The 10,000-nt window shown below is 49.5% G+C and overlaps 1 protein-coding gene across 1 annotated transcript in view; it reads left to right on the top strand.

Annotated features, from left to right (window-relative positions):
* LOC126576445 (polycomb group protein Psc) overlaps positions 1-10,000 on the top strand; it is a 26,292-nt gene that overhangs the window by 8,434 nt on the left and 7,858 nt on the right. The gene's annotated exons all lie outside the window — the stretch shown is intronic.

Here is a 10,000-nt window from a genome sequence, read left to right as displayed (position 1 = left end):
GTGAGAAGGTAAAGGAAGGATTATGGTACTTCCGACCCGGCCGGGGGTAAAAACGTAAAAAGCTGTCAAAAACAGGATCCCTCGTCGTAAATAGATTGCAGCACAGCACACAAATACACACCAAACAAACCGCACACACTAATGCCCAGACTGACAACCGCACACAAACGCGAGGCCCGCCTTCCTCCTTCTTTTCCTGTTACGGGAGCCACCAATACCAGCGTCGTAATGTTGTGGGCAAAAATTAGAATCCTGGTGATGGTGTCCGTATACTGGTTCGGGTTGTATGTATGCGCACGGTTTATGATTATTTTAATTATTGGGTTTTAACTGTACGAGAACCGCACATCGCAGTCGTTAATTAAAGAGAGCATATTTGAATGGATAATTGAAGGATATTCCAAGGGTGGGGATCCTGGGATAGAGGCACTTTATTGCCCTGTGAAAATGAGGCATTTCTGACTCATACCAACCGACAGGATGAGGCACTAGGATCCTACATTATATAAATTGTATAAAATTCGCCGGAAGTTGCACCATTAAATTGTCCACATAATTAAATAAAAAGGGAATCAGAACCAGGTGAGTCTCGAGCACGATTGGGAATATATTGGGAAAAATATCCTGCATAAATGGTGGCTGGTGGCTTTTCCGGTTTTTTTTCCATTCTATCCCCGGACGTACCAGTCAACATAAAATCATTAATGTCGTGTCGAGAGCATGGCACAACACACAGATACATACAGCTTGTATGTATGTGTGTTGGTGACAGGATCGAGACAGGAGACTCCGTGAGCGAGAGGATCTCGACCAACGATTATTTACGTTTAGCCCCCATTAAAAAAAAAGGCCACAAGCAGCACAACACGAGGGCTCTGCAAGATGTTGTGTGTGGGTTGTTGGTTGTTTGTATGGTAATTGGATCCACCTCAGACCGGCACAGCATACCCACCGATCGACCAACTGGTTGGTCTGAACCACACGAACACACAAAAACATTATCTGTTTTTATCCCACAATCAACTCACATCTGTTGGCGGTGTGCGTGCCTTGCCAGTCACCTTAAGACGCGCGATTCCTGGATTTCTTTCCCCTGGGCTTCTTCTTTTCGTTTTCCTCTTGTCTTGAGTCTCATCGTCCTCCTCCTCCTCCTCATCCTCCTCGACGCCGTTGTCGATCGACAGATGAGTCCCCGGACCACAGAAGCAAAGAATGAAAAATTATGCTCCGATCGTATCGGATCTCCTGCCCTCGGGCGGCTCCCGCTCTCGGTGTGCTGCTACTGTGGCCCGGTGTTCGATGACGTGGTGGCGCGGCAGCGACGGGGAACAACGAGGACAACCGGCTGGCTAATGCTCTGTTGATGGTTGGTGTTTCGATCTGTTCTCCCTTTTTTTTTCTCTCTCTTGCTCGCTCGCTCTTTCTTTAGCGCCCTCCCTTCCTGGCGCAGGGAAGTAAGGAATCAGCAAACCAATCCACCTCTTCGACATGAGGCGGCGAATGGCCGGCGCGGGCACGGGGCCAGATCAGACCGGGGCTTTCCAAAAGACGACGGCGCATATGAACTGCGGTGTGTCTTGGTTCCGGTTCGAATCTGAGGGGTTAGTGAGTTATGAATTATCGTTTCTTTAAGAGAAGACCCTTCTGGCGTCCTTCTTCTTCCTCTACTCTCTGTGGTCCCCTTCTCGTTCTCGTGGGACACCGGGCAAAAAGGAAGAAATGATTATGTTGACACTTGGTGTGTGGTGTACCCGCGGGGAAATCGGCCCCCGAGGGCCAAGATTTCTCCCCTAGAACAGGCACGTTGCGCACATTACAAGCGAGCCGAGGATTTCCGACGCGCACAGAGAGAGAGATTCTTAATCCTTAAGCACTTCCCGGGCAGAACAGCGTAGTGCGCACCGCTTTGCTGCTTTCGGGATCGCCTTTTCATTCAGTCTTAATGCTCGGACTCGAATCACCATTTTTTGCTGCTGCCAGAGACTGTATTAAATTCATCTCATCGGAAAAAATCGCCCTTCAATCAAGCGCACACTCGCAGCGCCGCTGCAGTGGCTGCATTTTGCGTCGTTTATTGCGTGCCGGTGGCTGGTTTCGGAGCGAGTCCAGTCCAGTTAATTCCCCGGCTAGGCAATCTATAAAATATATTACATTCCTTTTTATTCCTGCTGCTACTGCTGCAGCTGCAGCGCCAAAAAATAATAAAACGGATCCTCCCGATGCTATGCTGTGGAGGCAAAATGGCAACAAAAAAAAATAAAATAAAATAGGGAAACAAGAACAAGAATCCCGAAGTACATATCCATAATACAACACACACAACAGCCCCCCCCACAAACACGGCTGAGTGAACGCATTGCGTTCTATTATTAATGTTTGCTGCTGAAATATTCCCTCTCATGATTGGCCACTAAAAAGTCCGTTTCCGCCAAGCAGCACCAGCAGCAGCATGTGTGAACTCCGCTGACCAAGAACACAAAAACAACAGAAAACCTCCGCCGAAAAAAAAGGAAAAACTAAAAAAAAAAACACAACAAATCAAACGGCGGACTGATTTTTCATCCCTTACGCCCCGCACCCTTTGCGTCACTTCTGCCACTCCTGTCTGCTACCAAACGGCTGACCAGTGGCCAGTTCTTTTGCTTTCCTTTGCTCAGGACGACCACCTCAGCCCCAAACCGTGTGGGGCGGCCATCAACGTGGATTTCACGTGATTTTTGTTAATTTTCTTTGGCCGGAATTGCGCTCCTGTCGGTGGTGTGTGAGGACAGGGAGCGGACGGGGCATGATTGGTTGGTTGTTCGGTCGCTAAAGTGGAACTTCCAGGCATTCAAGGCAGCGGCAGCAGGAGGTGCATCGTGTGACCACCGGCCACCGGATGGCAGCCACCAGATTCGGGGGTTTTTCATTTGATTCGGCACATACACATGCACGCACCTTCACGGTGGCACACTCTCGGTCGGTTCTTTGTGAAAAGCTTTAATCGCATCGGAAATCGCACATCCATCCGGATCCGGATCGGTTTTCCACTGGACTCCAAACCTCCAAAAGGCCTGAGAGAGGACGGAGAGGGAAAGATAGAGAGGACGGAACGGAAAACACAACATATCGAGCCTCGCATACACGCGCAGAGTGGAAAGGAGTGCCGGTGGAGTCCGGACTGGTTGGGGGCCTAAATGGAACTGGCTCTGGTCCGCTGAGAGCATAATCATGTTTCAATTGCGCCCGCAATACGATCCCCGAGGGCCCCGCACCGATATCTCGTCGGACTCGTCGACGAAATCCCCCCCCCCTCTCCCCCTTTCCCACCTCTGATCTCTCTACTAGCTGGCACTTTTGCTCGCGCCACATGGCCACCACCGAGGTCGAGGGACAAACAACTACACGGATAACACCACCAAGCGAGCGGCAAAAAAGCCACAAAAAGAAGGGGAGGGAGGCGGGGCACCGGTGGAGATCGCGGAAGGGACCGGATCAGGATTGGCCGAGGGAGGATATTGTGTTTCGCTCCCGCTCACCGACTTCCGGGCGATATCCCGGACGATTCTTCTTCTTTGGAATCTTTTCCCGGGCCCAGGACATCAACAGCGACTGCACACAATTGCATTTACGGATTAAAATCCGTTGGCTCTCGTCGTCGTCATCGTCGTCGTCGACGGACAGGCTCTTGTCTCTGATGAGCCCCCGGGGGCGAAAATACTCTAGCGGACTTAAGACCGGACGGAAAAATCGACAGAAAAATGGGCCAAACTGGCTGCTAAGGTAGTGTGTGTGGAAATAGGAAAAGCAAATCAATAAAAATCCGACGACCGAAGAGAGTCGAGCGCGTTTCGGTTCTATTTGCGCAGTAGAAGCTGCATTCGAGGATGATGACGAAATGGCCATTGTTCTGCATGGGACGTTGAGGCTCAAAAATCAAATTGGACATAAAATGCATTTCTACTGCGCTTGGGGATGTGAAGCGATAGCGAATAGCTTTTTTGTGCTGCTCTGCTGCTGCTCCTTCATGGTGATGACCTCTTCAACCCATCAGCATATGCTCTCGACGCCTCGATTCGAGCCGTGAATGTTCTTTCGGACGTTGCCGGCCGCCGTTGGCGCAAAGAAATGCAATAAAATATAAATCTTGTGTCACTGGCAGCCGAGAGAAAGTCCAAAGACAACGGCTACAACGGCGACGAAATGGCAAGACACTTTGTCTTTTCCTTTCGTATATTGGAGAAGATTTCGAAGAATACAGGAGCAATCGCAACAGCAATCTGTCCTGGCGTTCCGACCGGTTGTGTTCCAACTGTGGATGTGCGAGAAATAATTTACAATCGCGATGCGCCACGCCGCTGCTGTGTGGTGTGGTGATGGCCGCGATTTAAGGGCGTGTGTTATATCGGTCCCGTTGGTCAAATTGCCTTCGTTCGCCCGAAAAAGGAAACTGCTCTCGCCCTTCCGAGGGTAGATCGATGGCCGACTTTATGGTTCTAGGCCACGAAGCTAACGTATGCATTAAAAAAAAGAGACAAAATTTGAATGGCGATAAAAAATAAAGTATGATAGATAATTGAGTTCTATAAATTACATGTGGAAAGGGAGTTTATCAGTTTATCAGCAAAAAAATTCTACGCCATTCCGAGTAGGATTCTGGAAGTTAGACGGTAATTTCGACATGGTAGTCAAAAACATATTTGTGCACATGTTTTTCAACTATTTCTGTGTCTTTTCATTTAATTTCTCCTCCGTTTTTCCAATCAAATTGTTAAAATAGATCCTACGTTTAAAGTTAGCCCAGAAATTTTCGATGGGCAGCAGCTGGGGGACATTGAGCGGGTTCGCAATCTTTGGTATCACATTGGTACTCAGCCGCTTCATTTCGTTTAACGATCACTTCGCGTATCGTTTCTGGTCAGACTCCCCGAACTTTGTACTATTAGTGTTCCTTGATGATTGACGCAACCTTCTACAGTCACTTTGCATAATAAATTTTCCCGATCACGACCAGTTCGGAGTTAAAGAAGGGCAGCTGATTGTTAGCCAATGGAGGGCCTTTTTGAGGAACTTGGTGTGTGAGTGAATTTCACTTTAGAGCTCACTTTCTTCGTGCGGAAAGTAAAATATGAAGTGCCTTTTAATAATTTTTCATCTAGACTGAGATAGGTATCGCGTGCATTCACCACCGCCACGCCGCGATGCGCCAAAAAAAATTAACTTGACGATCGTGGTCAACCGCTGTCGCTGTGACATTAATTGCTGCTCTGAGATTAGTAGCCGGGATATTCGCTTTCTGACATGTATGCCTATGTACTCCAAATACTTCTTAATTATTTGGGCCGTTGCACCGATCTCACGGCCAATCGCACGCAGCGATGTAACCACTTTTTCCCCGGTCTCGGTCATCAGCATCCTTTGGAGGTTTTGGTCGGCCAGAATCGTCGTCCGTGCCGAACTATGCCTTCTTGTGATGCTATTATTGTTGGGCATTAGTGCCAAGATCTTGTAGATACTGAAACGGCCATATCCGGCACTCATAAAGTGTCACACGATAATCTTTTTGGTCGCGTCAGGATACCGTTTTTGAAATGCGCAAACCTTGGAACGAAGTTGCTTCGCTTTTTTCGCCATCACGATTAGAGTTCGACTGATAGAGCTTTCAAATTTTGTCTGATGACTCATAGATAACTATTATTGATGCTGCATTTTTAGTTTCTGCTGTGCGATTGACGGTTTGCCCAGGAAAAATCGGCAAATTTTGTCTCTTTTTTTTAATGCATACGTTAGGCAGCGGTAATCTCGGCAATAGCGCGAGCGAGATCAAGATTGGATCGAGTTGACGTCACTGGGATTTTTATAAGAAGCTCCCACACAGCTCTTTTCTCCACATTTCTGCCTGCTCCATCTTCCAATCAAATCCACGCCGCGGACAACAACAGACAGACAACAAAGAGAATTACATTCCACAGAGAGCGCCGTCCACCACAAGAGGGAGTAGTAGTAGCGCGCTAAACGCCATCCCAGAACCTTCATATCGTCGTAATTGATATGTAAATTGCCATCTCTCTCTCTCTCCCTCAGCAGCGAACGCAAATGTCGCGACGATTTTCCACTTTTCCGAAACAATTACCACTGTTTTCCGACGTTTAGAAAGTACAAATAGTTGCTTTTCTGTTCCTTCTAACCCTTTTTGCGGTGCCAGTCGTTGGCCAGTCCGTCGGATCTGCTGACTCTGCTGATTCTGATGCTGCTTCTCCCGCAAAATGCGCTAATTGCCGGGACGCAGACATCACATTATGGCGCTTCTGCTGCTGCTGCTGCTGCTGCTGCCGCTACTTGAGATTAATATTTTCCACTGAATGGCAAATTCGTGCAGCATATACTCGGTCTCTATCTCTCTGTGTTATGCTACCACGCTCTCTCTCGCTCTCTCTGCTCCTCTCTTTGGGCTTAATGTGCCATCCCTTGTCACGCGAGTTCTCTTTTTTTTTTTATAATTAACATTTAAAAAGAGTTCGCCTGTGTGTGGTGCTGGTGCTGCTGCTACGTTTAAGCTGCTTTTCTACCCTGGCAACCACCAACAGGGCGAGCAAGGACGCGGTGGTCGCGAACGCAACGCTTACCATGGAGGCAGACGGAGCGATACGGGATGGCGATGGCCACGACGTCTGCAACGACTACGACAACGAAGGCGACTACGGTTCTGCGCCACCTTTATGGCGCTAGACGACAACGACGGCGAAGAGGAGGAGGAGGAGGAGGAGGTCCAGTCCTTGGGAAAGGAAAAGAGCGAACACAGACGCTCGGCTGGTGGCTGTGTTATCACACACCGCACCGCACCGCCATCTCGTCGCTATACCCTTTCTTTTATGACCATGGATAACCTCTTTCCCCTCCCCTTGGGGACTAGCAGCGCCCTTTCTTTGCCACCGGTTTTTTTCCACTGAGAGGTTAGCGACCATAAATTTGAAATGGAACTAAGCTCTCTGCGCTGTGTGGAGCGCCATGCAGCGCGAAGGAGATTCGCGTTTTGTTCGCTCCCGCTTTTCTGACTCCCTTTTGGCGCCGTTGTTTGGCTGAGAAGAGAGAGAGAGACAGAACCTGGCTCTCTTTTTACTGCACAGCGTAGACAATACAATGGATGGAGTCCAGGCACCTGAATGTGCCCGCTTTCGGAGGTGAGATTGTATGTTGCACAATTGAAGTAAAGGACGGTGGTGGTGCCTCACACAAGGACACACGCGATCATAATTGGATGTGACTCGGGCCACACTACCTGCTGTCACACTGCCCTGGGGGTGGTTTTCGCCAATGTGCCTTCCGGGGTTTGCGAAGGAAAAATGACTAGAGTTCGGTGTGTTCTCGGCTTGCCTAGGTTTGGGAGAAACAGAAAAAAGCTTCCAAAAAAAGTTCTCCCAAAAAAAACACCCCTCAGAGGACGACGAAATGCATCGTCATCACCGTGGCGCATCAGCAGCGTGATGGTGACCGAAAGGAGCGGGGCCTTCCAGCAACAGCGACACACCTCCTCTCTGCGCCTGACAGGAGTTGTCACTCGCTAGCTAGCCTGAGGGGCGCGGCGCACGTTAATAGGGGGGGGGGGGGGGGGGGGGGCTGGTGGGGACTTCAATTTGGGCCCAAGGCATCATACATTCTGTCATTGCGCGAAAGCCAGCCGAAAGCAAAACGACCCCAAAAACGACCCCCAAAGGGATAATCTCTCTCTTCCAGGTTCCTCTCGTGGGAGGGACCTACTCTACGCCCGTGACCATGACCATAATAATGAAAATGATGGAAATGTGTTTTCGCGGACATGCTCGAAGGTCTAGCTACATTGTCCACGCGGCAACATGTGTGAGTACGTTGTCTGCGAGCGCTCACACAGAGTCCCCATCGACGGTTGCTGGTACAAGCGAGGTCGCGTACTACAGTCGGTCCTACGAGTTGTCGAATCGTTCGCGGTTGAGTCGCGCGAGCGCACGGGTTGGATGAATTTTTAATTGAACATTCGCCCTACGACAAGAAAGCCCGCGGATGGCATCATGATGATGGATCGTTTGCGTGCATGACGATATGGAGGAGCAGCACTAACATCACTTTCCTTATGTTTGTTGGTTCAAGGCTCGCCCGACTTCGAGTGTTGTACAAGAGAATGTTCCAGGAGAGGAGAGGATGGATGGCTAGGTTTAGGCTTCCGGTGCCTTTTGGGTGTCCTTTCGTTGGCTTCGCGATGTGTGCCGTACGAATGTCACGAAAAAATGTCCGCGACTCGCAAAAGAGAGGAAAGTCGCGGCTCGAACCAGGTCTTTGTCAACATCCGGCTGCCCGTCCATCCGTCTGCAGCGAGGTTTCGATGTCTGCTGCAATGACGCGCAGTGCATGGCAAAGGAAGCTGCATGTATCGCACCAGAGCATTGTGTTGAGTGGAACATGAATATCAGAAGCATACTAAGACGATTGTGTCCGGGATGCCAGTAGACCAACTTGGAGACATGTGATCGCGCGAGCACGCGATGTCGAAGGACGTCAACTCAACTTCTGCATCAAACATCTAAACCAACAACGTTCCCGTCTAGACAGAAATGGGGCGTTCGCTGGCCTCTCGTCGTTTGTTGTTGGTCTGGCTGGCAACGTTTGAAAATAATTGGAAGATAACGGAGTGGCTCTGGTGGCTGCGGTGTGGAGTATTGGCTGGTAATTCAATTCCGTTCCGGGGTCAATTGCGGACAAACGGTTCTTGTTATCGTACACAAATGATCCCGATACCGGGATATCACGTTGCTACAACCAAACTTGGCTATCAATTCGTTCTCATGATCTTCTTCTCCATGCGTCATCGACACAAATCCACGGAATCTCCGTGGATATCTCTCTTTTTTTGGGATGACTATTTGTCGCGACGTTTCGCCGAAAGTGTGAAAATGCAAAAAGTTTTACAAAACTGCTGCCGGAAGCTGCGACAGAAAACAAAACATAACTGCCGGTGGGGGGAAGGCAAAACTTTGGCACCTCGCCGGAACTGGACTGGACTCCGCGGGCCGTCTGCGCTGGTGTCAACACCAGACGATTCTATCGTTTCTCTTCCAATTTATCGACAGCAAAAATAAAGAAGGGAACACCGAACAGGCGGACACCGAAAAGAGGAAGTTGAAAGGAACTTGCGGCTGCAGTATCCTGGAGCCTGGGGTTGGACTCTGATGAGAACGCACCCCAAAAAAAGCTCTCCAAGAGTGTAGAGAGACAGCGCTCGGCCGCCTGCGGAGTGCGATATTTAATTTGTCAAAAACTTTCGGCTACAAGACATGAAACCATGTTTTATGAGGTCTGTTTTAATGTGGCGCAATTTTCGGGGCGTTGAACGGGTTCAACACACCCTCCCGGGCGTAAGACTACTACTCGGCGATGCCATCGGCTGGAGGTTTTTGGAAGTTGGAGCGAAAGGTTTTTAATATTCCCCCACAGTCTCATTATTCCGGGCTGTAATTAGTTTTCTTGGCTTTGGTGCAACCCGGGCAAAGGCACCACCCAATCCGGCGGTTGTGGTGAGTCGCTCGCTTCTCGGTGCACTCTGGAGTGTGTTCGACAACGAGCTGCTTTTCGATGCTTTTACTGCTGCTGCTCCTGATGGTAGCTCGGTAAGACTCACAGCTCAAGATGGAACTACTCTCGAGCACACTCCCTGGCCTTCGGTTGGTTGTAGTTGGAGGCAAAACTTCTTAATTTCGTTCCATTCCAAATCACTCTTCTGCTTCTGCTGCTGCTGCTGCTTCCAGGGATAGTAGCTTGCGGATAGTAGGAACATTTGGTGTTGTCGAAGGACCTGATTGTGACACCCAGCAGTGCGAACGTAGACAGAGAGGAGGACAGAGAGAGAGAGAGCGTGTAAGAAGCAGAGAATGAAGGGGCTGGTGGTGGTTTTTGGTTGGATAAATCTGTTCAGAACCCACGGCGTTTTGGCTCAGATTCTTCAGCGGCCGGAGGGGACTTATTATTAGAGATCCTTGTCTGCCGAAACGGC

The sequence above is a fragment of the Anopheles aquasalis genome, chromosome 3 (assembly GCF_943734665.1).
Source record: "Anopheles aquasalis chromosome 3, idAnoAquaMG_Q_19, whole genome shotgun sequence".
Taxonomy (NCBI): Eukaryota; Metazoa; Arthropoda; class Insecta; order Diptera; family Culicidae; genus Anopheles; species Anopheles aquasalis.
Note: the sequence above shows the minus strand (reverse complement) of the source record. Positions and strands in the feature narration are given on the sequence as shown.